The 22,889-nt window shown below is 40.7% G+C and overlaps 1 protein-coding gene across 3 annotated transcripts in view; it reads left to right on the forward strand.

Annotated features, from left to right (window-relative positions):
- LOC125767345 (cysteine-rich motor neuron 1 protein) overlaps positions 1-22,889 on the forward strand; it is a 226,182-nt gene that overhangs the window by 170,046 nt on the left and 33,247 nt on the right. Inside the window, exon 8 of one of the 3 annotated variants that reach the window (XM_049433832.1) lies at positions 15,620-20,318. The exons of the other annotated variants lie outside the window; for them this stretch is intronic. The gene's annotated coding sequence lies outside the window, so the exon portion shown is untranslated. Of the gene's footprint in view, positions 1-15,619; positions 20,319-22,889 lie in introns of those variants that run through there. 3 annotated transcript variants of the gene reach the window in all.

Raw genomic sequence — 22,889 nt, forward strand, 5'->3', positions numbered from 1 at the left:
GATCGATCACGAGCAAGTGGTATGATATGTTCAATTTAAACGTGATCTTCTCCGTGCACGGAAGTCGGGTAGACAGGAAAAGCCTGTCTATCAATGGGGTAGAACCACCTTGCTCGGTAGTGGGTTTTTTTTGTGTGTGTGTCAGAAAATACAATATCGCGCATAAGATTCCGTGATAGAAATAGAACGCCTTCTGCCTAGACAACTGCTTTTCACTAGTAGTAAACTCTTGTGTGTCGATACTGTAGCGGATTGTTTTTTTCCACCACCTCCCCAATGACGCAGGCATCTGCCGTGGAAACTTTTCCACGTGAACATAAATTCTGAAACTCTAAGACACCCCACAATCCTCTCCTACCCCAGTTATCATCCACTCTCTCAATCTAAAACAGGCCCCACAGTTCGCAATTGGGGCTTTTGAAATCGGGAAGTTTTATTAGCCAAAAAGAAGGATAAGTTCACTTCATCGCCCAACACCCAACCGGTACCGAGTGCCGGTGGCGATACTGGTTTCCAATCAGCCGAAGAGTGGTTCCATCCATTCGCCGACCCGGCCCGGTCTGTCTGGAGGAAGAGGCCCCCGGGAAAGGAGTAAATTATTCCGGCACACGAAACAAATTGCGTGTGCTCCAAAGTTGGGGGGCCTTTGGCCGTGTTGATTTATGGTGGTACGCGACGGTGGCAAGATACTCCGTCCTTTGCCCCGAAACTGATGAGCATCGGCAAAGGAAGAAAGCAAGAAAAAAAAACAGCCAGAATAAAATGTAAGTTAGCAACCGAATAAGGCGTAGAAATGGCTCCTACGCGGTATCGACCTAGTGCCGTCGACCAGCCGATGGGTTCGTGATGGTAGTAAGTGACGGCGGTACAGCAAATAACCTAATCAATATTCCCATGCAACCGATTGAGATTACTGTTAAGTGATTCATCATGATAGAATTGTTGTTGTGTTTTGGTTTCAATTGTTTCAATGGCCACTGGAAAGAATGGATGGTCTTGAATGGTATATTAGTACAGCAATGCCAAACTTTCTGCAGCCGAAACTATGTGCATTTGGGTAAGGAATGGTACATTCCAACTAAAAGAAGATTTTGGCTAAAGCTAAGCATAATGTTTTTGTATCATTTGATCAGATTTTATTGGGTAATGGCTATAATAACTGGAAAGGTAGAAGTTTTCCTTTTTCTTTTTTCTTTGGAAAAGAACCAGAAATTCAGAAAAGTTTTTTTTTATTTTTTCATATTAAAAACATATTAAAAACATATTAAAAAATTAGGTGCATGGTGGTGTATGTGATAAACGGCGGCGGTCCACACGGCAGGACTGGGTATGAAATCCTATCCGGACCAACCGTAAAATTTAATGTTTTCATAATAACCTTCATTGAGAGACATTCCCTTCTCTCAACAATGGAACTGTCCATTTCCCGGAGGTGAGCTCGGAGGTAAATTCCTTTGGCATGATTTGAAGTCTTAATGTCGCCTTACCTACTTGATCTCAGACCTTGTTAGCTATTGGCTTTGTTATTGTCTTCGCTTGCGATCTTGTGCTGGCTGCAATCGTTAGTCTAAGTTCAGGTGTTCGCAGGACGAGGGTCTTTTGTGATATGGACCTCAGAGCAAATTTTGTATATAGGTCTTGCGACTAAACTTGGCCTTGGCTTGGTCTCTCTCCCTCTCTCTCTCTCCCTCTCTCTCTTTCTCTCTCTCTCTCTCTCTCTCTCTCTCTCTCTCTCTCTCTCTCCCTACTTGGCTTAACGACGTCTAAGGTCATGCCCGTTGTTTCTGGCTTACTAGACTTGGTTTTACCACGTAGCCGGATAGTCAGTCCTTGCTACGAGGAGACGGTTCAGATGGGATTTGAACTCCGGAGGTGTCTTGTGTAACTGACGCCATTTAACACATACACCACCAAGCGCTACCCTCATAGAATAGTCTTATTCTAATTAAATCCCAAAACCCAAATTAACCCAAAACATAAATACTTGACTGAGAGCTCTAGGGTCGAAATAGGAATCGAATTAAACTCGCCAGGCTCCAGGCCAGACTCTTGGGCACGTCATTCAAATGACATTGAACGACCCAGTCTGTAAAGGCTTTATAGGTGCTTCACGTAGAATGCTTCACAATTGAATTTGAGTAATTGAGTGCAGTTGCGTCCATCAGAAAGAAAGACTCATGAGTCAGAGTTCAGACAAAAACGATAAAGTTAGTCTTATCAAAAACGATACATAAAAAAACTACATTATTTGCCTTTAAATATTAACTTGACTTGAATCCAATTGACATTTATCTCCTTGCGATTGCAATATTCCGCTCCGATTTATGATTCATTAATCTTTCCATTTTATTAGCACTCTGGCACTATAAAGTAAGCTTCGATTTAAATATTCAAAAGGATCGATAAGCTTTCGAGCACAATTCCACTAGGGAGAGAGAGAGAGCGCCCGTACGAAGAAAACCAATCGGCCGGCAAACACCCAAACTCCCAAACTCCCAAGATCTTGCGCTTTGTCAAGATCATGGATTGCTCGGAGGATTGAAAATCGAGACCCGATTTATGAAATCAGCTTTGAAATCAATTTATACGGAATTTGCCCAACGTCGTACAAAATTTATTCCACATCCCCTTTTGCATACTGATAATGGAAGGTACAGATACGGCAGAAGAGAAGATTTACTCTCCCGCAAAGGTAACCCCCCTCGGCTGCTGTATTCGTTACACCGAGCGTATTCATTTTCTACATTTCACCATAGGTGTCCTAGGGCTTATCTGTCTGCGTAAAACCTCGGCACAATCGTTCGGGGTGTTCTCTCACGAAAACTGCATCCAAAAGCATCCTCCAACACCGGCCAGACGATAAGCTACGAAGGTGGCCTTTTCTTCGGTCCATTTTCTCGGCGTGATGGGAAAATCTTCCACCGTGGTTCGTGGTATCGACTCTTTGGTCAGCTTAGCCGAACCGAATCCGGACGACCGGCTCCTTGCATGAGTTCATCTGTCTGTACATTTCCAGTGTTCTTCGACGCCGACTGAAACCACCGCACCAGATAAATCGAGAGATGAAATTGCCCCATGGGGATGGGAATGATTTTTCCATTCACCTCCACAACAGTAAATAGTAATCTGCATCTGCGAGGAAATCATTTAGGACGGACATTTTGCCAGCGAACGGTGTGCTTGGTTCATCGATTCCGTTTGCTAATTGAAGGGTACGGACGATTCCACGAATTTCCAACGCTGTGTGTCTCGGACAGATGTCTTTGAATTCGTGGGAATTCTTGGAGAGATATTTCACCAAAGTAAAATCCCTTCCAAGGATTCAGTTAGAGTGGAATAATCCTGCTTACCCCCTGCGATCGTTGGAAGTCTAAGACGATAGGACATTTCCAAGAAAAACTTGTTACACGAAAACGAAAATCTAAAGACGACAGAAAGTACATTTTCTTCTAATCATTTATTCTCAAGAAGATCGGGTATCTTTTCACACAAATAATTGTTTTATTAAATTCATGTTACAATTACTTAAGTATAATAAATGTCTAACGCTGTTTCCAATTTACTATTCAAACGATTTCTGTTTTTTTTTATATATATAAGATGATGCACGCTTGTCATTCCCTTTCGATCTTGGTGTGGCTTATTGATTGATTTTGATTGATTCATTACCACGCGCCGTGTCACGCACTAACCCGACGTACAGCGTCTAGATCGGTTTCGGTACTTACATACATACTATCGCTTGCAGCGCGACGTTGCGTACGTGACCGAACGCCAGGCGAAGTAAGTGCGAAACGACACACAATCGAGGCAAGTAAAACAAACAAACCCAACTTAAAGGGAACCCGAAGGCTTCACAGGATGGATGGTGAAGTGATCGTTATCTTTTTTTTTTTTCTTTCCTTCGATATCGTCTCCATCGACGATTCATGCTCTCGTGGCGTAGTTCTCTTGGGTCCCTTTTTTATGTTCTATTGAGCTGATGTTTCCTGCTTTCACTCATCATCAGGCGTGAAAGTGCGTGTCGACGATGCAATCGATGCCACCATTACTGCCAGCCAAGAAGCCTTTCACAACTGAGACAAGCATGACCTGGCATTATGGTTGTTTGTTGGGCGATAGTACATCGACACAGGGCCCCCCACTGACGATGAAGTACCCATGGTATATTCATGATAATTTTTTTTGCCTGTTCCCAACCCAAAAAGGCAAAACCTTAAGATTGACACTTGAGCCAGAAACATCCGGCCACTGCGATGGTGTCGATGACAGTTCATTAGCTTCAATTAACTTCCTTACTTGCATTCCCATAACAACCGGCCAGAAGCAAAAGTGTGTGCGAAAAATCGGGCCACTGAACTCCGGTGTACTCTTCGACGAAAACTTCAGATGGTTCTGGTCTGGTTCCAAAAACAAGAGGCAAAGAAATTCCAACAACTGGTTCAAACTCAATTGTTCCGTACGATGAAAAGACGTAACCTGACGTTTAGTGGGGACCACCGAATGCGAAACTACTTGCCTGCTGGTTCGAGACTTCGATGACCTTCTGAATTGACATTTTTGCCTTCTCTCGGCCTTGATTGATGGATACTCCAGTTTTGTAGCTGAAACTCGAGCCAAATCGATACGCTGCGATCGAATCCACTGATGGAACCTGGCTGAACTCTCAGTTAGTTGACATGGGCTGTTCGGCTAAGGGTCAACCATCAATGAGTGTCATGTAAACGAGCTTGGGCTTGAAGCGTTTGGTGCCGGTAACAAGTGAATCTCGTCGATTGACAAATTTTCTTGCTATTGTTTTTATTGCACAGAAGAGAGGAAAAAAAATCCCCACTTTACGATCAACCAATTGCCCCGTGCACGGGGAGTGAACTGAATATCAGTAGAGGAATATTATACCACCCAAGGTTTATATACCATAAAAACTAAAAAATCCACCAACACCAAACCATTGAAATTTCCGGTATTATTTTAATTAAACTAAAACACACTTCAAGGGCTTAAATTAATTTACCCAGTAACCAAATGCTATCGTTTGCATAAAGCTGCATTACGATGCAAAACCCCCCCACCCTGGCAAGATGACGGCAAAAGTGCATTCCAACCAAACGGAACGCCACCTGTAATACACCACGTCCGGGTAAGACGGGTTGAGTTGAACAGTTGGACTGTAACGATCCGAAGCATTTCATTTGCCACTCATCGCCTTGCATGCACCTGGTGCATGCTGTAATTATACAGATTGATTTTGATTACAGCAAATTACGATTCCGATGAATACCCGGATGTGTCATCAACCAAGGGAAAAGGTGGATAGGGTGAACACCAGCGGCAAAGGAAGTACGAAGGGGGTTTAATGCATTTGCACTGTTTTATTTATTTTCTCCCAATCGCAACTATTTACATTTGAAGCACTGGAAGAGGGAGGTTTGTAAAATCTGATACAGTTATATCGGTCCATCTCGTATCGAAAGGTGTGGTGTTGGTGACATTGGTAGTGAAGCGTAATTTTAATTCCGTTCGCACCTTCGCTTGTCCGCATCAGAAACATGATGCAACATGACGCTATGTGAAAGAATGTAGAACAAAAAATCGTATGTCCTCACCAGCACGGTGAAGTGCTTTTTGTTTTTGTTTTTCCACACGTTCCATCTCGCAAATGTAGCGCGGAGAAGAGGTTTTTGATCAAATTTCAATTTTCCACACACTGGAGAGGGTTTTGAGTTCTTTTGCATGCTTACACCTACAAAAGTGCTTTTAAATGAAAAATGTTGGTTTTTTTTAATTTATTCAAGCATGAAAGAAATGTTTTACTAATTTGATTTATTATAATAAGGATATTTTTATGAAAAAATAGTTAATTTTAATTGTTTTTGAGTTTTGCAAATATAAAGAAACTTTATGCATAAATAAGACAGTTTTTTTAAACTTTTGATAAAACTTCAATAAAACCCAAAAGTAACCGATATCAAAAAAATGTTCCTTTTCAACCCCAAGAAAATGTTCAAAAACATCACATTTTCCACATTGTAATAAACCAACTAACTTTTTTCCCCATCCGAATTCCTTGCACGCAAAGTACTTTATTTTTGTTCTGCAAAGTAAAAACCCAATTGATTCGACAACCAATCCAACCAATCCTGACGGCAGCGGCCCCTTTTCTTTCGCCGATGGTATATGTGTGAAAGTTAAAATACAACCTTTCATTGCATTCTTCATCCCGAATCGGTGTTATAAGCTGCCGGTATTCTTCAGATGAAACCCTGAAAACCCTCCTGCTCCCGATGGGAAATTTCCTTGCAAAAGTTCTCGTTCCGGATTTTCCATTAAGCTTTTGACCTTACCGGAACGGAAACAAACATACCGGAGGTATGAACGTGCATTCCGATTACTGAGAAGTAGTGCTCTTGTGGCTTCACAGTGGCTTCCGGTGTTCGATGGCTGCACCGGGAACAGTCTTAGGCATTGGTTGAGAAGTTGTGCAATCTGTGGCACAACCCCCGGTGAAAACCAGCTACCTGTGGTCCTTGTGTGTAAGATGGAAAATAAATTGAACACAGGCAGCGGCCCAAGAGCAAAAAGGATCTACGTCAACACGGTGATTATTCTTGCTGCGGAAAAAAACGACATTCAAACTCTCCGCAGAGCATGCTGTAAAGAAATGGCACCGAACCTACGAGGTGGTGTCTCCATTTTTTCCCTCCTTCTTTCACTCCATTCTCTCTACGACACAGTTAATACTGAAGCTGAAAAGCATTGCTTACAAACATTCCCACCTTACCCTCGCTGTAGTCCCACGTAAATCTTTACTACAGACAGCAAGAACTAACAGCACCTAGAACGCTAACCACCGGCAGGTACCCTTGAAGTGTGTGTTACAGGAACTTTTTCCCATCTCCGGGTACCAATGGCTGGTAGCGTGAAAAACACGACACTGCTGTCGGTTACAAACAAAAAAAAAGGTGCAAAAAGGTAAGCGAATTTGTATTCGATCTACCAGATTGGCAAACTGGCTTCCTTTGGTTGCGCCTTGTTGAGCCTTCGCTCAACCGCCCAATGTTACCCCTTCTTCCTCACGTGATCCATCTGTTCCCTGCCACTAAGCTAACCAATCGCACTGATGAAGTGTAAACAACTGGTTCCACTCACCGAGCATCGAGATGTGGTTCGAACGGTTTTCTTGCCACGGTTGGTACTGTGACTTTCTCCATTTCCGACCTATGAAGCTCTCAATGCCACCGGAATCCTTTACCATGTGTGTATCGTGCATGTAGCTACACCTTCTGCACCATTCGTACGTGCTATTACTTGCGGCGCGGCAAATAAAAAGGATTAAAGGTTTGCCATCGCTTCTAAAGGGTTTGTTGATTGGGATATCATTTGGCAGGATATTTATCGCGTAAATTGCATTTTTATTTATGGTTTATTTTTTATCCTTTACTGTAATGCTGTCCTCTGCATAGTGAAAAACACACGAAAAAAATTCACCCAAAACGTATATTTATTGAGAGTACCGTCAAGAATATCGCGTCGGAAAGATTTTCTCCCACCGATAAGCATTTGAGATTTGTATTTACTTTCAGAGTAATTTCTCTAGTCTGGTATGTGTTGTAAACATTTTTAGAATTCTTCTCGTTATGGCGACTGCTTAATCTTAGAACTAAAGATTTAGGTCAATTCTGGTTTAACATGATCATTTGTTTTTCCGAAAATTAGATAATCAAAAGACATGTACTTTTGTTCCAAAACTGACGAAATCCTTTCTGAGACACGTTTGAGAGGAAGATGTCCAGAAGAATTTATTACCCCCTATGTGTCTAAAAACAATGACGAGAATTTTACTCGTCAAACTTCGGCAGGCTATTCACAATAATTCCTAGCGCGGATCAAAACCTCATAACGATTGTAAAAGAATCAAAATCCTGCTTATGAGAAAATGCTCCGGAACCAAATTGGTCCTATCTAGTGGTGTATGCCCCTGTGGCTATGCCCAATAAATCACCAGGTCGCTCCATTCGAAGTAGTCTTCAACATACTGAATAGGAATAAATGGATGAGAACATTGAGTGAGTTTTTTCGAATCTCCACAAAGAGCTGTATTTTACCCATTTACAATATAACACACTCACGAATCAAAAGTCAAAGATGAGTTGATTAATTCCTGCGTGTTAGCGTCGACTATCAACTCACTGTAAATGAGTTTTAACATTCATGAGTAAGTTTTTTCACTCATTAATTAATTTTTAAACTCACGAGTGAGCACTACATGAGTGATTGAGTGAATGTATTGTTACACGGCGCAGAGTGTAATAACTCATTCAATTCTCTTCAAGGAATCAGTTAAAGAGTTATCTCTTGAATTTCACTCACTCACTGTGAGTCAAATTGATTTAGTGAGCTGTTATTCTAATCATTAATTCGATGGTCTTTAGTATGCACCAAATATGCATTGATTCTATGTGCCAATCAAATGACTGACTTTTGTTAACTTTAAACATCCTCAACTTTTTCTATATGGCATCTCGTGAAAAAAGACGTATAAAGTTCACATACTCTTCTCAATAAAAGCTCCTTTTTTGAGGTTTTTTTTTTAAAACTTCTCAATATATCTCTACGGATTAATTAAAACACACACAAACTTTGTAATTAAATGCTTTTAAAGCTTTTTTCAACCTTCTTTTTTTGGGTAGCAATAACAATGTAACTAGACACTCCTCGATCAATTAATTAAAACCATTCGCGGCTGATCTTAAAGTGATCGGGCATTGTGCCGCAACACGTTAGTATAAATGAAATTATCTCCATAAAACACCCCCGGTAATGCATGCTTAAAGCACTTTCCATTAGCATTCTCCACAGCCTCTTTGTTTGTCTCTTCCGCCCACACGAGGCCCCTTCAATTGTTTGCACTTGAACTAACCCATCTAATGGGTATTGATTATTTCCACCCTGCCACCCTGCAGTATACCACCCTGCTGTTGGAAACCACCAACGAATTATAGGATAACAGTATCTGAAAACCTACCCCCTGCCTGGTTAGCCGTTTTAATTATCGATCACGGTTCACCTTCACCATCGCACTTGAATCTCCCCGGCCTGGGATCGTTCACTGATGAGATGCATATACTGCAAACGTCGCTTGTTTCAAGCTTCCACACCTCAATCGTCTACCAGCTTGCAGCTCACACAGTGAAGCACACACTTCATTAGTGGTCCGAAAACCTATCGTTATGTCCAGCCGTGCAGGCGGCAAACCGGTAGGGGCTCACCTCTGACAGCAAAGCAAAGCTACAATAACAGCAAAAAAAACTGTAACCAATCCGTATATAGTTGAGAGATGAAAAACGACGTGCCTGAGGTCATTGAATCCTCGGTTGCGGAAAAGGCTTGAGGGTTGTTTTATGGGGTAAGAAAACGTAACTTACCCACTGGTTGGATATTAAAGAAGGAAGAATAAAAAAAACTTCCCACAAATACAAACACACACACGACGAACCCGATGCTGAGACGCGCCGGTCAGAAATTAGCTCTACACAGCTAATAAAGAATAATTTGTCCCATGAATAATGCAACGGACATTGGTAATTATTATTGAATAATGAGCTAATTTGGTCACACGTCTCGTGCGTAATTTGCCATCACTTCTCGTTCGTTCGGTCAATCCGAACCGTTGACCTCGAGTACGCTCGGCACCGTTGTACGCGCCCTTTTTTACGCGTTTATGCTTGCGTATGAGCAAAACGTCGCCATCACCATTCAACGCGGTTGGTATGCCTTTCTTTACTGTTTCATTTTTGCTTCTTTTCTTTTTGGAAGGTATTTTTTCGTATTTTCTTGATTAACACTCGAGCTTCACGATTTTATCATCTTCTGCCACCTAAAGGTCCACTCAAGCGTGAGAAATTCGTCTCACAGACGCGCACACACACACAGTCACAGGGCACTCCTTTTCCCATCTCACAGCTTCGAGCATATCCTGCTGATCAAATAATTAGCTTTTCTACGGACGATGGGCCTGATTTTGGCATCTTGAGTGTTAGTCGCTGGCGCCACCGAACGACGTCAAATGGAGTCGTGCTGAGTTTTTACAACCTTGAAGTTGACGCTACGCCATCGAGGACTAAAGCCTCAACCCTTGGTTTGAGGCGATTTCACAAGGCCCAAGTAAGCAATGACTGGTTCGATTCGATTCGGTTTAATTTCATAAGGTTGTAATTTAAGTTTTAATTGGCATCAAAACATAATTTGAGCTTAATTTGTGCTGCATTCAGCTTTCTTTCTCTTTAATGTACTATGTTTAAATATTTATTAAATGCTCAGTTTTAATGAACTCCTATAATTTGTATTAAACACACTCAATGAAGTACAAGAAGTGCTTAAGAAATTAATTCATATCTTTTTATCTTATAATAATATATCCTCAAAAGCCCGATCGAAACTCCGTTCATCTGATCCTACTGAGAGGCAAACACGTTTCGACCTCTTGAAGTCGAATGAAGGCATTTTACTTGTCTTTAACTTGTGGTTTCATTTCTTCTCCAGAAGAACATTAATTTGTTTATCTCTCATGAATCTCAAAAATTTATCAATAATTTTGCCAAGTCTTTTCCTTAGTGACTTTCGAAAGAGTAATTCCTAGTGAAAGTTTGCTAAATTCGAATATCAGAGATGCCTGTGAGGAATTTGAGATCTTGTAATGACTTCACATGTCAATTTCTATTAGTCTTCTTTCTTCAATTACCAAGTTTTTTATTGTAAATAAAACAATTTACTTCTGTAGATATATTAATCGTCATTTGCAATTTGAATGAGGACTTTGTCTCTTAAGAGAGATTATGATTAAATTCCCCCTACAAATAGTGGTAGATATTCTCCCAATTCTATTCTTACTTTTTGGGCTACATCAATTAGAGTTATCTCTATAATTTATATAGCGAGCAAAACTAAAATAAACGGAAAATAAAAAAAAACTTCAAGAATAGGGTCACGCTGATTAGTGATGCATAATTTAGGTAGGACTCTTCAATATACAACCACCATAAATGCATTCGTACAAAAGACCTATCATACACGGATGCGTCGTAAATTATTCCCACTCGAAAACCCCATCCACCCTGAACCCAATTCCTACCACAAAACAGCACAGAAAATCCACTGATAATGATTCGCCGACTGGCTGAATAACATCGTAAAGAAGAAAAAACAACCGACAATGTCCACAAGTTGTTCGCATGATTGTTAGATAATACTACTGGGACCAAGCTCTCTTCTGCTCTAATCCAGCTTTATTCAACTCCACGTCTAAATGTGCTGATACGGAAAGGTGTGCAGCTCCTGTACATGCATGTGCACAAATGTGCAACGCCATCCCAATGCTGTAAAATGCACCACCACTATTTCCATTGCACCACCACGTAATGGTGCAGCATTTGCAGTTGTTTGCAAAAATGGTAGAAAATATGCTCTATCAGTCGTTGTCGGTCGTCTCCCACCCCAAACCGGGTACGGGCAAAAGGTGTGTCGGCCTTGTTTCACGACACGGATGCATTTTATTTTCGTTACGATTATTATCCTTGTGACGCTAGTCCTTGTTTTATTATTACAACAGGATCACTTCCTTCGTTTGGCGTTTGGTTTTATGATACCGCAATGCCACAGTGTGTGGTTTTATTTATTTTTTTTTTTCATAAAATATAAATTATTTCCAAATCTTAAGTAAATAAACTTGAATATATCTTTAAAAGAAATTATATTTATCTGACAGAAATATTACGCTGCTTTAAAATATTCACCACACTGTAAAGACTTCACGTACCCGTTGAGTTCCTTTTTCCCTACACTCTTTTGAACCAACTCAACGAAACAAATGTCGATCGCATTTCCGCAAGGGAATTTGAAAACAAATTGTTAATACTGCAATTGCTACAGGTCCGCTACTCCACCACCTTTTATTGCATTTCTGCCTCCCTTTTAGCCAACAACAAAACAACACCGAACGAGCTGTTTTCCACCCCCCAATGTGTGTTTGTGTGTGGGCACATAAGCTGTAATAAGGTAGTTTTTCCACAACACAGGAAAATCTTCCTCTAGAGAGTACGATTTTCCTGGAAGAGTTGGTTGGATGCACTGACGGATGCTATTCTTCATTAAAAAATATTTTTAAAGAAGTTCCCAGAAGCATAACAAAGAATAATTATTTTTAATGCATTACTCTTAGCGCGAATGGCTTACGCTCAATTATTAACAATACAGTGGATTGTTAATGTGATGTAAAAAAAAAGATGTTGCCCCAATTATTATCTTCGTTACTCAAAATTACGTCGAAACGTCATATAATTTCATAAAACGTAATTCAATATCTCAACGAACCTGGGGGTCATCAACGAATCGGGTGTGACACCGGTTAGCGGTAATCCTTCGTAACTGCGCACGCTGCATAATGTGTACGAGAATCATGCCCCCGGCATGAGCATAACCTTGTGCACCGAGGTTAAAAAGTAAAATTTTTCTGGCACGTGACACTCATGCACACCTCGAATTTCTCGCCTCAATTCCGGAAAAGTGGTGGATGATGATTTTTTTTTCTCTCCCCCGACCCCTCCATTTATTAAAGGGTGCACATTCACAAGTGAGCAATTGCCTTGCCTCTTTACCCTCCCCGCACTTGGCAGACATTTATTCCACATTCTTAGCTGGCCAACTCCATTTTGTCTCGAAATGGTGCTGCTGTGGGAGTTCCAACAAAAAAAACAGTTGCTTGTGCAAAAAGTTCACGTAGCGACACGAAAGCTACCAACTACACAGCGGGGTGACAACACATTTCATCCCCTCCCACCGCCCAACCCCCCAATAAAAATATTCGACGAGAGAAAATGGTTCACGAATTCGCATCGCAAGCGGTTTTTTCCCCGTTCATTTATTTGCTTCACTCGTGCTGGCGCGACGACGGAATTGATGCTACTGAACGAGAAGCTGCAAATGGTCGTGAACCTGTACCTCACCTTTTCTGATTATTTTTTTTTTGCCAAATTTTTCACCACCAAAACTAGTGTTTTTTTTTCTCTTCTTGAGATTGGAACTGATTTGGAACTGTTTCCCCACAGGGGATTGGTGGTGTTTGAGAAAATTCAACCGAAATGTTGACGGCGATCTTAGGTACGGAATAGTGGGTTAGATATGATTGTACTCGACCGGTTTTCTCAGAAATGTTTAATAGAATTCCCTAAACTCTCCCCCTACAAAGGACAGTGTGCGTCAGCATTTTTGTCAGCATAACCTCATCGTTTCGTTGTCACTGCAGGACACGTGCACTGCATTCGATGGAAGAAATAATGCTCTTTTTGCAGACCAGTTTTCAAAACACTTTCATTCCAATAGAAGTTAGGATTTGTCGAAAACTTGACAACCGATTGACTACGAAATTTATTTGACTTTCATACTTTTTCATAAAAATATTCCATATTCGAGGTAAAAATTGTTTTCATTTAACTTTTCATAATATTTTTTTATGCCAGATAATTCAAGGATTAACCCCATAACCAAAAATATTTAAAAAATGATTAAATTTTTTAGCTTTAAACACTTTAAACCGGTAAAGCGAATACTTTAATTAATAAACACACTTGTCTCGCTTAATGAAACAACCACACAGATGATTATCGCTGCACAAAATAAAAATAAAAAAGCAAACACATTTCATATCGTTATCAGACGCGCGTGCGAAAAATTATCTACCCCTTTCTACCAGTTTTTAATATCTTATTCTGCCTGCCAACAATCGCCGAAAACAATCAACCCCCAGAACGCGGCAAAAATCCAGATATAACCGGAGGCAAATGGTTTTTCTTTTCTTTTGTTTAGGTTGTTTTTTTTTGTTTCCGTACGACAAAGTTTGACCTTATAAAAAGATCGGATAGAAAGAAAAACCCCCCGTTCGTTTCATCGTGTTTTGTCGTGTGGTAGTGCGCAAAGAAAGTGAAACATTCTCAAAAGTGGTCAATAAATAAAACCTCAGCCTTATCGGTTCGGTCCGTACCGTTCCGGTGAAACTTGCACGATGAAACCCTTTTTTCTCCCTGTATCAAACATCAGAAATGCAAAGTGATCGGGATCGATTTAAAAGCCTCGCTGCCTTTCAAAAGTTACCCGTAACAAATTCTTCGAAGTACCGCACGATCCTTTCTTGCTATAATTTTATACTTATCTCACTTTGATAGGATGCCACTCATTACTCAACAGAAACCCTTTTTAATGGTACCTTCATTAGTTTCCTACCTGTCAGTGACACTGACAGCGGCATGTATTTTAGAAGCAAAAATTAATAAATTGTAGTTAAAATTTGAAAACCTCACTTTTTTGTTTTGTTTATACCAAACACCAGGCTGCTCCATGTTGTGCCGGGGAATAAAAATGTTTATAAAATACAAAACATATTATTACGCCAAAACTTGAACTTTCTTTTTGCCATGAGAAGCATATCAACAAAATAACTTTTGCAAAATGCTTATCTGCCATTTTATCTTCCAAAGCAACAAGATAGTACACATTTCTGCAACATATAACTCTTTTCGCTTTTAAATTCATTACCAAACAGGAAGTTAGCCAAAATGAGAATGCTCATTTCCGTGCAGCGGAAGGAAGAAAAAAGGAAACAACTCTGACACACTGTGGAAAAGTTCTCAACCCGTTTAACCGTAAAGCACTCTTGTTATATCTTGTTGCATCCTTTCCGTACGGAGGACGAAACATTATACCCGTGCCTGCGGAGGAACAGAATGTATAATATTTTTTAAGGTTTCCCCCACGAATAAAGCGATAACCATTTTCCATCCACGGGATTTCCTCCCCCGGGGGAGGAAAATAAGATTTCGTTTTCGCCTGCTATCATTTTCATTTGTCTCGCTGAATGTCGCTCTCATTCAGCCTAACGAGCGGCTTTTTTCTACGAGTTCTGTGTATGTATTGCGGGGAGCATCTTTTAAGCTTCTGTGTGTACTACCCCACCTCACCATGCTCACTGTTTGTTCTTTACTTTACGCTCTTGTTCAACTTTAACACAAGACTTTTATCTTCGGTTAGCTAAACGTTCATACCATGCAAAACAAAAAAAAAAACAAAAAAGAAGTGAACGAAAAAAGCCCATTTCAGTACGTCTGTCAGAGTTATTAGTCGCGATCTAATAATAGCTCTTGCGCAAAAACAAATCTTCTCGCGTGAAGCCCACGTGTCCACCGTGGGGATGGGGGGGGGGGGAATTGTTTGTGTGCTGCATTTGGTACAGTCACAAAACGCACCGCAAAAATAATTCTCTCACACACACACACACACACACACAGAGACTTCCATAAAAAGCTGAAAAGTTGAGCTTCTTGCCATAGAGACAGCTTTAACCGTGGGCCCTTTTTATCGGGACCATTTTTAGCGAAACCGCCCAGTACACCAGCAGTCAGCCCCCCCGGGTTTATATTTCTAACATTTTCATCTTCCTTTCACACTGAATGCTCGGAAGCAAACCGGAAAAACCGAAAGACAGAGCAACTTTTCTGCGAACTGATTTTTTTTCTCTAACGACCTTTCTTCGTTCTTTTCTTGTGCGCTCGTTTTGCGTGGCTCGTTTCAGGTAATTATAATCAATGGTTGGAAGTTTGTTCCATGGAGATGATGGGGATGATGGGGTGACCCACCCAGAACGCCACAGAAAGGGACTCTGTGTGTGTATCTAAGGCGTACCAGCAGCACAACCATTCGATGGCCGTGAGGATCGAGTCTCGCGCTAGCGCGCCAATGCCAGATTTTACCGTAAGTCCTATTAGTTCTTTGACGTCTGTTCGCAACTCGGCTGGAAGTTCTTTACCAAACGTGCTTCACGCGCGCACGAGCGACGTCTGGAAAACCGTTCCAAACCGATGCTTGTGGTTGCACGGTACCACCGGAAACAGGAAATCGTTTGATTCAGACTAAACGCCACCAACCACCGAACCGGCGGGAGGGGTACCGTAGCGATGCAATCGTGACTAACCCCTAGCAGAGCAAGATAAGACACCTACGGAGAGCTATTTTACCCCTGTGCTCTGTCCTCTTGCATTCAACGGGCGTACGTCAAACTTTTAAAGCTCGCAAACCCTCCCTCCATCTGCTTCATACAGCGCGCGTATGAACGGAAAGGTGCGTTTACGTAAGCGTGTACGTGGCCTCCCTTCGATATCAGCATTATTTTACCCTGCTCACCGGAAGTGGCTACATTATTCTACTCACGGACCCACCCGCACTGGAGGGGAAGAATCATCCCCAAAACCAGTGCGGTGAAGAAGTTAAAGATTTATGCTCCGACAGTGACTTGTGATCGTGTACGGTGATCTGGGAGCAACGGGTAAAATGTATTTTTATCCACGACCTGCCACAGTAAATGTCAGCCACTTCCGGATTGATTCTAAGCGGATTGTAACCGGAGCATTGTTCCCGCTTACTTTTACGTTCGCTCGTCAGCTACTTACACCTGACCTATTCCCATCTCTCCCATACGAACCGTTTTCGTTATCTGTTTGCTAACGGCCTTTTTCGCTAACCGTGATAGATTCTACCAACTCCGGTTTGCTTGCCCCAGACAAACAAGATCGGGCGCGCGTAACTGGTGAAATAATGGGATAAAATTTTATTTCCCCCCGAAAAAACGCAGATCTTTTCGTTGGCAGTTGAATGAGATGTCTGTTTGAAAAAATTTTCCCAAATGGAACGACCAAACCAAGAAAATACTCCTTTCGGTGCACGGTACGTGTCGTGACTGAAGAGCACAATGGCCGCACGAATAAAATCGCCCATTAAAAATGATGTACTTTCGCACAAACAATCCAGCGGATGTTGGTTTTTTTTATTCTTACCCATTCTTAGGATGGTGAATGGTATTGCAATAATAAAAAAATGAAAAACCCAAACTTTTGTCAAGTCATAAAGAAGTTAAATAGGATAACGATCCATCATTTTGGATGGGTAACCAAAAAAGATGGCTGGAAAAGATGGCAAAGCGAAAAAAAGATGCAGAATTTGGAAATGTTTGAGAACAGTAGGAAAAAAACAACATCCTTACAGCTAAATTGCTATCTATTATTTATGCCTTGCGCGGAAAATGTGGAACTCAATAACAAAAAAGGGAAAAAGTTTTGGACCACTATTTGATGTTGTCAGATGCTTCCATCACTTAGCGTTTTTGGCTTGCTGCAGGAGTCGTTTCTGAACTGTTCGTGGTCGAAAGGACGTTGTTGTCTGGCTACTCGATTTTCGTGAGCTTTCTAGTGGCAGCATCAACGTCATCACTTCATCTCAATTTTTGAAGATTATCACCAGTTTTTGAATCAGAGATCATCTATGAAAAAATTGGACTAAGTTGTCCGGTATCATTTTGTTGACATGATCAAAACCCAACAATTGAAGCTACTCCTCCTATGTCCATTCTATATAAGTGGCACCAAAAATGCCTTCTGAGTTAGGTGAGTGGAGAAGTGTCTCCAGACATTGGAATAACCGGTTGTATGCCTCAATATTATTATTGCTGTAGGTTCTGACTTTTGACTGTACATTGAAGAAATCTTGGACGACTTCATAAGCGCGTTTGCAAATCAGTACATCATACCTGCATTTAACGGCCGCTGGTAGTGTCTCCAAAGACACTTAGTTTTGTCTCGATAACGTCCATTCCGAGGTTTTCCGGACATCTGCTAAGTACGAGACTCGCAGACCAATGATGTCGTGATGTCGTTGAGACTTGCATGGCCATCTCTAGTGCTTGGTTAAACAATCCAATGCAGACGTTTGTTAATAGAAAAGAGTAATGAGAATTTTTCATCTCCCAATATCTGCAATGTTGTCCAAATTCCGCAAGTGCTTATTGTAGATGCTGCTTTACCACATTCTCCAGGATCTGCCGAATGTTGAATAATTGATATTGCATAATTTCTTGCAACGGAATCCTCTCTAAGAATTTATGACAAATGTGATCTTGGAGTATTAGAGACAGTATCTTATACTTAATATTTAACCCCGTTCAATAGCCCAACAATTTGCTACACTCCAGCTTATCTCTCTTCTTATCTCACTTATAATTTAAATCGCAGTACCTCAATTTTTGTATGAGCTCAGTATCTCTTTTCAATCAAACGCACCAAGTGTTTTTAATGTACTGAAAATCATAAAAACTCTACAATGTGCTCAAAAGCTCAATAAAAACGATTAATACACCAGCTCAATAGCAATGGATTTAAAGTGATTGACTTCGGTAATAATAATCGTTCCAAAAGGATGAAAAATGAAACATCGCTTGCACTAATAATGCACATCGGCATTATGTTAATAACGTTACCTTCATGTTTAATGCCGCTCGTTCATTAATGCAGCTTAAAGATTAAACAAGTAACAAGTAAAAACAATCGCCTCACACCACAGACAGGAGAATTGTTTAACGACCGATTGCATAATTAAATTTAATATTCGTTACAACTTAAATCAGGTCATTACTGCACAATATCACCATTTACCACCACCATCCAAAAAGCAAAAAAAAAACGATATCCAACGTTTTCATCATAAATTACACACCTTCACCTCCTTATTCTGAACCACCGTGGATGTTTTGCTGGTTTTCCACAAGGACACTTGCGTTTCCCATGCAGTGCAGGAGGCACTTTCCTATTGACTGAACCACTCATTTGTCCCCACTGTGGAGCAGTATGTGTACACACCTATGTTCAGTGGTCAATCGGAAACAAAACGATTGCAATCTTCCGGCCGGACAGAGATTGTAGAGCAGGCGTGTTTGTCCCAGATGACTTCATTACAACCCACAGGCGGGACCATACACACAAAAAGGGTTAAGGTACCGGTAAAACATGCAACATCACCCAACCGACAGCAGAACCACGCACGCAGGTTTGACTTGAGCGGTTTGTCCTCCTGACCGACTGACACAAAAGTACGGGAACTACGGGTACGGGGGTATACAGCAATACAGCACAAAAACACACACACACTCTTTCCGTACAGAGTCCCTCCTCCTACAGTACCGTTGTTTAGGGCAGGCAAAAGGACAGCAGCCAGTCTGGCACGTTGGTGTGCCCCATTAAAACCTACTATCAATTTGTACTGGAGTGTAAAAACATCGAAAACATACACATCCACACCTCTTGCCCTTGCCCATGTCCAAGCACCGTATGGATATGGAAGATACCGCCGATCCGCCGTATCGCATGTTGTTGCACCATGTTTCCCAAAAACAAAAATGGGATGAGAGGTTCGAACAAAGTGAGGCTTCGAGGATGCAAATTATATCCGAGAGGGGAGAAGTTGGTGGGGGGAGAGAGGGTAAAAGGGAGAAGATAATTTCTGCAACATCCACCCACAAAATCGAACACCTTCTCCATACCCTTCTCCACCCAAAATTGTGGAAAGGCACACGCAATCGTGTGTGGCATAAATTAATGGTGAAGTTTTTAATGCAAAATTTATGTCACCTACCACAATCCCCACCCCCACACCCTCCGTTGCATACAGTCCGAACTTTATGCTTCTTCTGACCTGGTTGGCTACACGCAACGATGCAGACGACACTACTCAACTGAAAGCTAAATGACCCGAGCCAACATCGGAATGAGAAGAATTAAAAAAACACGCACACAGACACAAACCAGGACACCCAACATCCTTATGCTTGTAGTAGGAGGGAAATGAGAGGAATGGATGCTTTTCCTTTTCGGTGTGGTACAGCTCAAAAATGTGCTGCTTGCAGTGGGCTTTCGGGTTTTATTGTATAGCTTGTAAATTAAATTTTATATGCACAATGTCCGCCCTTGCGACACACAAAAATTACATTGCTTTGAGTGTAATGTTGGAAGAACGGCCGACAAGATACACATGCACAAACACGTGCCGAATCATAAATCGTTTTACTGTTCTTACTCCTGCCTTCTTTCTTTTTTTTTGCTAAGTAAACTGAATAATTGAAGAAGAACGACACCAAAAAAAAACAAAACAAGCAATGTGGTCCAATATAAAATAAACCACACTGCCTGGCATTTATGTGCTGTGGGAATTTGGTTTTCTTTTTTTTTCATTTGATTCAGTTTTCTGCTGCTTATTTCCATGCTACTTGTAATTTTGTTCACCACACCAAAATTTACCAAGCCCGCCCCGCCTTTCCTTCGTGGTTGGTTGGAATTGATAATAAGATTTCGATTTCACCGATCAGCGCGTTCCAAACCGGAAGCTAGTTCCCATCGGCAGGTCATAAATTCTGGTTGCTTCGTAAATATTTACCCACCCACACACACACACACACATACATACATAGGAAAAAAGGATATTACCCCTTAGGGGGAAAACACGAAAGCCAAACTCTAGTGGTTCCCGTATCAGCGTTGAAAGCACAAAGAGAGTATGAGAAGCGTCACCGAAAAGTGGTACAGATAGCAGATGGGTTTTACAGTTCTTAACATAAGTTTGAAGTTATTTATTAAATCCTAAAAAAGGTGGTTGGTGTGATGAAATTATTTTGCAAGAGAATTTATAGTCATGGCTGTAGAGTTTTTATTCAAAATTAGATAAAAAATTGTTTAAAAATATTATCAATAGTCATTTACATTCTTCATCATGATAGATTTTTGGAACATATTTTTTTCGAAGCTCATGCTGCAATTGAATCAATTTTGTCTCTGCCTTGGTTTTTGTTTCCATACATTTTGTATGTGTTATTCGAGAAGTATGAACTAGTTTTCCCTACTTGGAGAACTTTTAGGAATTTAAGAACTGTAGAAAAAATACGTATTATAGTAATTTGCGTAGAAAATGTACTTTTCTTATTTTATTAGTTTGTAATGTTTGTTCGTTTATGTTTAAGTTTTTTTTTATTTTTATCTTTATGATCTTTAAGTTAAGTTCGTTTATCTTTTTCATCAATATGTTTTATACAAAAACAAAAACAAGTTACATTATATTTATGTTACGAACTGTAGGAAGGACTTTTAGAATTTTTCAGGATTTTTTTTGTTATTCTTTCTCTATTTTTATCATTTTGCTCTTGCATCAAAGTTTAGAACCACCTTTCTTCACTATCCACGCTACACCGGCAGTTGCACTAGAGTAGAAAAAGACGTTCTTTTTCTTCCCAAAAAAAAACATAAACCGCTGCAAGCAAAATCGTAACACGGTCTACAAACGTTACCATTAGTTGCTGCCAGTAGTGGTACATTTGCCAATGGAAGTGGTACACCCGCAGATGCCTTCCCAAGAAGTTAGATATGCTTCCCGGCATTTTTTTTTTTGCATTCCACGTCAAAAAGGACCCGTCACTCGGTGAAAGAAAGACGTGACCGGATTGCGAGACGACAACGTGCCATACGTACAGCAAATAAGAAATTTTACGCCTTTGCCTCACGACGAAGCACACAACAGTGCACACGTAACGTTTGCGTTGATATTTATTTATTAGTTCGTCTTCTTCACCTTCACCAGCGTAAAAGTGGTTGAGGTCCGCCTAGCGGCAGATAAACCTAACAGGTGGAAAACTTGTGTGCATGCATTTTCCGCTGTTTTTTTATTGCAAATACTTCACCCATAAGGATGCAATCATGGAACAGAGCAAAATGCTAGTTTTTGCATTTTTTTTGCCGCATTTTACAAAACGATTTCAAACTAAATCACTCACTATGAATGATCGCATGATAGAACAGGGTTTTTTTCTTAAATAACAAATTTTATTCGTAACAATTTTGCTACAAACTTAAACAGCAATAACGCACCAAAGCACACACCCGCTGAGAAGTGATCGTTAAAAGCTTACCGTTAGAAGTATAAATCACCACAAATGTTCCTGAAAATGATCAACCACACACACAGAAATCCACTGGTTGATATTTGGCAGGGGATGTTTTTTCCACCCCATAAATTGAGCAATGAAAAATCGCTTCCTTTAACAAATAAAAAAAAAAACACTCTCCCGAAAAAAAAGCGTATCAGGTGCAGCTTTCTGTTGTCTATTGTTATGCTGTACCGTTTCCGGTTCGGTGTCAAATTTATTCATAAATAAACACATGTTCGCACCACATGCGTTCACCCCTGCCTGGAAGTTGTGTTGCGGATGTAGCAATATTGTAAAGCGATTGAGAATTCATAATTCACGCAAACTGTGAACCCCTTGCTGGGGTGATATTAAAAAAAGAGCCTTAAAAGATTTGATCCATTAAAAATAGAAGGTGCGAAAAGCGAAATTTTTTTCCGCATCCATAAGATGGCGTGTGGTAACTTGAGGAGGCGATGCTAGGAACCTTGGACTATCCACCTCCTTGGGCGCTACTTCCTTTTTCGTACTTTTTTGAGAGCATTTTTTTTAATCAATAAAATTGAAAACACCTTTATCATGTATTGAGATTGTTTATCACCATAAACCTTTAGGTGACTTAAATCATCTAAATTCCCAATCGACCCTTGAGTATGGACTAGTAGTGTACATATGTATGCGTAGCTTAGCGCACAGAATATAAATCACATAACTTACCCTGATACCCCGATACCATATAGGGTCCTCTGTTTCACGTGATCCATTACAACACGTCTCAATCCAACCAAAAAAGGCAAACAAAAACATTGGAACATTAACATAAACCTCTGCTTCAGTCGGCACAACTCTCCACAGGGACCAGTCGTTCCCGTTTCCTCCCCCTACCGCCGGGGGTGGATCATATATTCTTTCTTTGCCTTTTCTTCCCGCTTAACATCAACCCAAAGAACAACAAATACACCCACATCGTGTATGCCCCCCCTTAAACATGACACTAATTATCTATCAGCTCCATTTATGGTGTTTGTTTTGCTTTGGAGAAGATGTATGTAGATATTGCTCCCAGGGA

This window comes from Anopheles funestus, chromosome 3RL (assembly GCF_943734845.2).
Source record: "Anopheles funestus chromosome 3RL, idAnoFuneDA-416_04, whole genome shotgun sequence".
Classification (NCBI taxonomy): Eukaryota; Metazoa; Arthropoda; class Insecta; order Diptera; family Culicidae; genus Anopheles; species Anopheles funestus.